Source organism: Neomonachus schauinslandi, chromosome 4 (genome assembly GCF_002201575.2).
Source record: "Neomonachus schauinslandi chromosome 4, ASM220157v2, whole genome shotgun sequence".
Lineage (NCBI taxonomy): Eukaryota > Metazoa > Chordata > Mammalia > Carnivora > Phocidae > Neomonachus > Neomonachus schauinslandi.
Window position 1 is genome coordinate 163,227,624 of NC_058406.1, and position 7,167 is coordinate 163,234,790.

Consider the following 7,167-nt stretch of genomic DNA (forward strand, 5'->3'; position numbering starts at 1 on the left):
AATAAATCCATGCATTTATTTGGGAAATTATTACAGACCTTAAGAAATGGCATATGGCCAAGCAATGAGTAGCAAACTGGAAAAAAAAAAAAAAAGAAACTCCCTTGCAAAAGCTGAAGTTAGTCCTCTTGTGTTGAGGGGGCAACATGGAAAGAAACTACAAGCAGTCTCCAGGTGCCGAGACCGGTTCCTGACTAACGCCAGGAAGGAAAGGGACACCTCAGCTTTACAATCACAAGAAATGAGCTGTCTTCTCTGTACCGGCAGCAGCTCTGCTGCTGCAGCCCCTCATCCCCTGAAAATGTATGCCTGTGCAAAGTTAATCTCCACCCCCTTCTTTATCAAAAGCACCCCTCAGCTGCTGAGCCGATTACGGTCCCCAGTGATGCTAAACCCTCTGGAGACGCTGACAGATGAGAGCCTCAGCAGCTTGGCAGCCCCTCGTCCCCTGACCTCACTTATTCCTAACCACAGCTTCTGAACCAGCACCATTTCACGGGACATGGACACAGCAGCCAAGCGCATTGGAGCTGGGGCTGCCATGGTAGGGGTGGCTGGCATTAGGGCTGTGTTTGGGAGCCTCATCATTGGTTATGGCAAGAACTCTTCTCTGAAACAACAGCTCTTGTCCTGCGCCATTCTGGGCTTTGCCCTCTCAGACACCATTGGGCTCTTCTGCCTGATGGTGGCCTTTCTCATCCTCTTTGCCATGGAAAGAACCTGTCTCCACCTCCCATAGGTCCTTCTCCTGTGTCTCATTTGCCCCGTATGTTCCTTTTCTTATACCTCCCCAGACAGACTTGGAAAAGTGGTTGGCTCAGAGTTTGACAGAGAGAAGACAAATACTGTATTAATAAGAAAAAAAAAAAAAAAAAGAATTCTGCCAACAACCTGAAGGTGTTTGAAGTAGATTATTCCCTAGTCTAGTTTCCAGATTATTGTGACTTTGTTAAATTAACATTTATAAAGTAGAGTCCCAGAGTGTCACATGGTGATCAGTGATTCAGCAGAAGACCACAAGAGAAAGTGAAATGGAGACATTTATTACTCACAGGTCCTGGACAAGGTACAGGTCACACCCCCAGGGGCATGTGGGGAACTCAAGACAAGATGCTGGCAGAGAGAACACAGCAGGACCTGTGGCGTATGCCATCATTAGGGTCAAAGGATTGCTTGCTTTGGGGTTCCCAGGCTGAGGCTGGATTGGTCAGTTCAAACCAAAAGAAGCAGGGTTTTGGTAAGCTTCTAGGGGTGGGGTGTCTTACCAAGGGGCTCACAAGGGTAAAGGCCTGGGAGTCAGGGGAGAGTGCATATAACAAGGGATGTTGGAGGGAGTCTTATCAGGAGCTTCTGACTCTGGGCGCTCTATTTAGAGCACATACTTGCACTCTCCAGATGGGCTTATAGTATTTGTTTCTTGTCTAGTAGTATGTCTTGCTAAGTAGACTATAAGCTTACATAGATCAAGGATTATATTTCTGTGACCCTCAGAGGACTTTGCATAGAGTTTGCAATAGCAGCGTAGTATGTTGCTTTTTCTGATTCCCTGGAAAAATGAATAGAATATGTTTCATTCCACAGAGCACTAAGTGTCAATTCAAGGCCTGCAGTCCACTTGGCCACAAAAATGGATGCCAGGGTATAATAATGTGGACTAGTTTAGCTAAGCTCTCCACAGAGATGGACATTCAGCCCCTGAAAAAAGGACCCAGCTAAATTACCTGTACTTCCAGCCATGGAAACTCTGAGACAATAACTGTGTGTTATATTATGCTTCTAAGTGTGTGGCGATTTGTTATTCAGCAAGGGGAATCAAATATAAACCATTGGAACAATTTCAATAGCAGAGTGGTGTGGTGTTAGTTATATAACCTAAGTCAAACCAAATGGAATTCCATTTCCTTAGCCAGAAAAAAAATTGATTTAGAGGTGAACATGTGAATCAAGCTGAGTCGATCAAAATTCTTTTTAAGATATTTTCTGCTACAGCAGATAAAACATTTTCTGCTAAAGCTTTTTATGCCAATCGTCATGCTACCTGAAAAGAGAAAACAAAAAGTAAAACTGTTATATTTCCTCAAACTAGCTATATATAAACAGCTTCTAATAAGCTGCACCTCTTAGAATTCTATAGGTCCCTAAGAAATATGACTTGCTAATAACGAGTGATGGCTAATACAAAGACTAAAGATTGGATCTATTATTCTTTCCTAGTGTATCTGTCATAATCACTAAATTCTGGCCAAGCTTAACTATATGCCATTTCTGTAACTCATCACTTATACTTGACTTCTGTATCTTTGCTCACAATATTTCTTTCACTGCAATGCATTACCCTGCATACACTTTCCTTGACTTTTTATACCCAATTCCTATCCATTCATCAATGATGTGAGTTGAAGTTGCCTGTCACTAGAATGTCTTTGCTTAAAAAGTCAAAATAAATTTCTAGAATAATTTTACCTTGGTCATGCAAACTAAATTCCACTTTTGGAATTTATTAAAAATGTCTCTGTGGCTTAGTACATGATCATTCTGTAATAATTCATCCAAGCTTACTTGAAATGAATGTGTATTCTATTTATAGGCTTTCTTTTTTAAAAAAATCAGGATCTACTTAAAGTACTGTTTCTAGATTTTCAGTTCTGGTGTAAACAAATCTAATTTAAATTTTAAAAATGTTATTTCTAATTAATGTTGATATTTTTAAGGATTAAATTTGGAATTTGAGGAAATGTGTGATTATAAATATAGTTTTAATCGAGCAAAATGCTACCATCTTGACTTCTGAGAATAAAGAGTCTACCATATACTGTGCTACTGGGATGAGATGTAAATACCTCCTCTTACTTTGGCTAGTTATTTCGCTGTTGACACAGGATATTCTACTGAATCATGATCCTAGGACACTGGTATTTAACTCTGATTAAAACGTTGAGTTTGACATGTTTTATATATAGCTATCAATCTATGCATCTCATCCCATACTTTAATTAATAATTTCACACTTGTATAAATTTATGCTTCATTCTCTAGACTGTAAAAATTTTTGTGTGACAGGGATATTATCTGATATATCTTGATTATATATATTCTCAGCCATGTCCCAGCAATAGGCACTTAGTTTTTACTCAGCACATTATTGGTACATAAAATAATAACAAAGGAAGCAGTATTAACAGCTCAGAACTGAGTAGTCTAGTGAAAATGCTTCTACTTAGTGGCAGCATATGGGACTTGCCATGAATTTAATAATAACAGTGAATTAATCTGCTGAGGAACAGGAGGGAAAGCAAGTTATGTGATGATAACTTTGCAGTGTACATACTTACTGATTTTTTAATCAAACTTCAGGATCTTCCTTGATTGATGTATTTAACTTTATCACAATGTATGCTCTGTAAGGGGGGGGGGGACTTTGTGAATAGTTTGTCTATCTTCAGCATCTATTAGCATATATTTGGCCCTTGATAAATATTGATTATGTGGCTTAATGGATTGATAATTACAATTATTAGAAATATGAATTAGAAGATAGTTTGCTGGCCTGGCAGACACCAGTGCCCTGGAGCCATCTGAGCCGCCCAGCCGTGGTCAGCACCACCATATTCTTCAACATCGCCATGGACAGCAGTCCTTGGGCTGTGTCTCCTTTGAACTGTTTCCAGACAAACTTCCAAATACAAGAGGAACTTTGGTGTCTGAGCACTGGGGAGAAAGGATGTGGTTATAAAGTTTCCTGCTTTCACAGGATTATTCCAGGATTTATGTGCCAGGGAGGTGGCAACAAACCCATCTATGGGGAGAAATTTGAGGATGAGAATTTCATCCTGAAGCACACCAGTCCTGGCATCTTGTCCATGGCAAATGCTGGACCCAACACGCTTCCCAGTTTTACATCTGCACTGCCAAGACTGAGTGGTTGGATGGCAAACATGTGGTCTTTGGCAAGGTGAAAGGGGGTATGAATATTGTGGAAGCTGGAAGGCTTTGAGTCCAAGAATGGAAAGACCAGCAAGAAGATCACAGTTGCTGACTGTGGACAAATCTTACAAATTTGACTTACGTTTTATCTTAACTACCAGACCATTCCTTCTGTAGCTCAGGAGAGCACCCCTTCATCCCCATCTGCTGGAAATATCCTATAATCTTTGTGCTCTAGCTGCAATTCTGTGGGTTCCATGTTTTCCTTACTCCCCTTCAAGTCTAGCTGGATTGGAGAGTTAAGTTTATGATGATGAAATAAAAACTAAACAACAACAACTAAAAGAAGATAATTTGCTAAAAATGTGTTCTTTATTTGTTCCATGAATTTATGGCTGTCATTACAGCAAGAAAACCCAGTGAATTTGAAGAGCATCTACTTTTATTTACAAAAACTCTTGGTTACTATTAAGAAAGGTTCAGTCCTTACCCTGAGTTCTGGCATTTTTATATCTATGTTCCACTTAATCTTCAACATAACATGTCCAGTCCTCTTTGTTATCATCTTTCACTCAAAATGGATTGACCTTCTTGTCTTCCTCATTTTATTACAGGCACCACTGTTATTCTAGCCATCAAATCCTGAAAGCTTATGATAATTTTCAAATGTCTTCTTGTTTCATCATATCCAATTAATTGTCTTAGACTTTGAAGACATCTGTTAACCACATTTATTTTGATAACAACCCAATTGGATGTGGCAGAACTCCATATACAGATGGGGAGATGGTGAGTCACTCCCAAGAAGGTTTAAATAGCCATTATTCAGGGCCAGATCCTTTCACAATTTCCCCATTAGCTCTCTCTATAGCATTTACTCTCCTATTTTACTTTTTTTTTCTAACATAAACAATGCATATAATATCCTATATTTTAATTTTATGGATCTTGTGTTGTAGTTTAATTGTTTCACTTGTACTTAACATGTTTTGAGCTATAGTAAGCCCTTTGATGTCTCAGACTAAGGCTCTCTGTGGCCACCCCATAAGGTGGCTCTTTTTAACTACCTCTGAAAGGTGAATAGCTATAGCATATCCTACTTACTGTATTCCTTCTGGACAGTTCCTTTCAGGGCAATTACTATTCTCATTTTGAATCTGCCTCATGATCACAGATAAATCCCAAGCAAGCATCTACAAGGTTCTATTACACACTTTTCCAGTGTGGTGGATTTGTACCTCAAGCATAATTCTAGCTATAAGGCTAAGGAGCATAATCACTAATCCCCATGAATCCACAGTCAAGGTGAAAAGACATGCAAAAAACCCAGCAATTTCAGAAGAATCTAGCAGAGATATGTAATGGGAACCTATGATACCTACAAGGAGTACTGAAGCTAACGTAGAGAAGTCTTGAAAGCTTTTGGGGGGAGGAAGGGGACTCATATTTTCATTGAGATACCTTCACATAACATAAAATTCACCACCTTAACCATTTTAAGTTGTATAATTCAGTGCTATGTAGCATACTCACAATGTTGTGCAACCATCACCACTACCTAATTCCAGAAAGTTTTAATCACCCCAAAAAGAAACCCCATAGCCATTTTAAAGAGTAATTTCTCATTTTCCCCTGCCCCTTTCCCCTGGAAACCACTAATCTATTTTCTGTCTCAATGGATTTGCCTATTCTGGACATTTCCTATAAATAGAAACATACAAGTATATTAGTCTTTTTCTAGTAAATTTAATGTTTGGCCTTCCTTAGGGACAGTTTCTATTTATTGCTTCCCCCCCCCTCCTGTTTATGGACCATAATTTCTTGTTCATTTGTATGCATCACATTCTTTGTTGAAAACTGAATATTTTTAATATGATAATGCAGCAACACTGGAAATCAGGATATCTGGAAATCCCTACCCCTAGGGTTTGCTGTTGTTCCTTGTTGCTATTGTTTGGATATCTGGTGACTTTTCTGAACTAATTTGTAAGTTATCTGTTCTCTGTCATGTGTGGCCCCTAATGTTTGTTAGTTTAGTGGTGAGCTAGAGGCTGGACTAAGATTTGCTTAAACACCTGTAAACAATAAATTCCCAGTCTTTGCCGGTGGCCTGTGTGTAGTTGGGCATACCTTCAACACTTAGTTAAGCAGTTTACAACTCTGCCTTAGACTTAACTTCCTCCCTGTGTAGATCCTGAAGGTCAGTCAGAATGAGAGCTTAGGGCCTTCTTAATTCTTTCTTGAGCATGTTCCTTGCTCTGGGAATTCACATGACTTTTTAGATTCCATGAATATATTGGAGCTTTTAAAAACATGTTTCCTGGGGCACCTGGGTGGCTCAGTCGATTAACTGACTGACCTGATTTCAGTTCAGGTCATGATCTCAGGTCCTAAGATCAAGCCCTGGGTCAGGCCCCATATTGGGCTCCATGTTCAGCAGGGAGTCTGCTTCTCTTTCTCTCTCTCTCTCCCCCTGCACCAACCCCCACTTGTGCACTCGCTCTCTCTCTCTTTCTAAAATAAACAAATCTTTAAAAAACCAAACAATGAACATGCGTTTCCCCAGAGCATCTCATTCCTAGTCTTCTCTCCCAGGCTTTTTCATTAGTAAGTGGTTTTCTCCAAGTGTTATCCATTGTTTCAGAAAGCTAATACATCTCCCTATAAATGTTTTTGACAAATGCCCTCAAAAGCTGCCACAGTTCCAAGTTAGGCAAGATAAAGGCAAATCCCTCAGCTGATATTCCAGAGAGCCATTAGACAAGTCAAAACAAATAGTCACAATTCTTTGTGAATGTGGTCTTTTCTGTTCCCTCTGGTACTGGTACCTGTACAAGGGTTGTGGATTAACTAGGAAATGTGAAATGAGAACAGCGTAAGTTTGGGGTGCCTGGGTGGCTCAGTTGGTTAAGTACCTGAATCTTGATTTCAGCCCAGGTCATGATCTCAGGGTTGTGAGATCAAGCCCTGCATCAGGCTCACACTGGGCATGGAACCTGGTTGGGGTTCTCTCTCCCTCTCCTTCTGTCCCCCCCAAAAAAGAACAGTGTAAGTTAAAACAACACAAAGCTCTCTGTTCTTACCAAGATTCAGATGTACTTTTCTTACTTAAATCTTGCCCTCATTGTTGCAAGCTTTTGGTCTGTTTCCAGAATTCCGAAAAGGTTGATTCTGACAGTTTTTATAAGATTCCATTGCCTTTATGGAAGGATGAACTTTTGGATTTCTTTACTCTGCCATTTT

General features: G+C 39.7%; 2 pseudogenes; both read left to right on the forward strand.

The window, feature by feature from the left end:
• The first annotated feature begins 253 nt into the window (after positions 1–253).
• Positions 254–739, forward strand: LOC110579163 (annotated as a pseudogene).
• A 1,292-nt stretch (positions 740–2,031) lies between these two features.
• LOC110579164 lies at positions 2,032–4,061 on the forward strand (annotated as a pseudogene).
• The last annotated feature ends 3,106 nt before the right edge of the window (positions 4,062–7,167 follow it).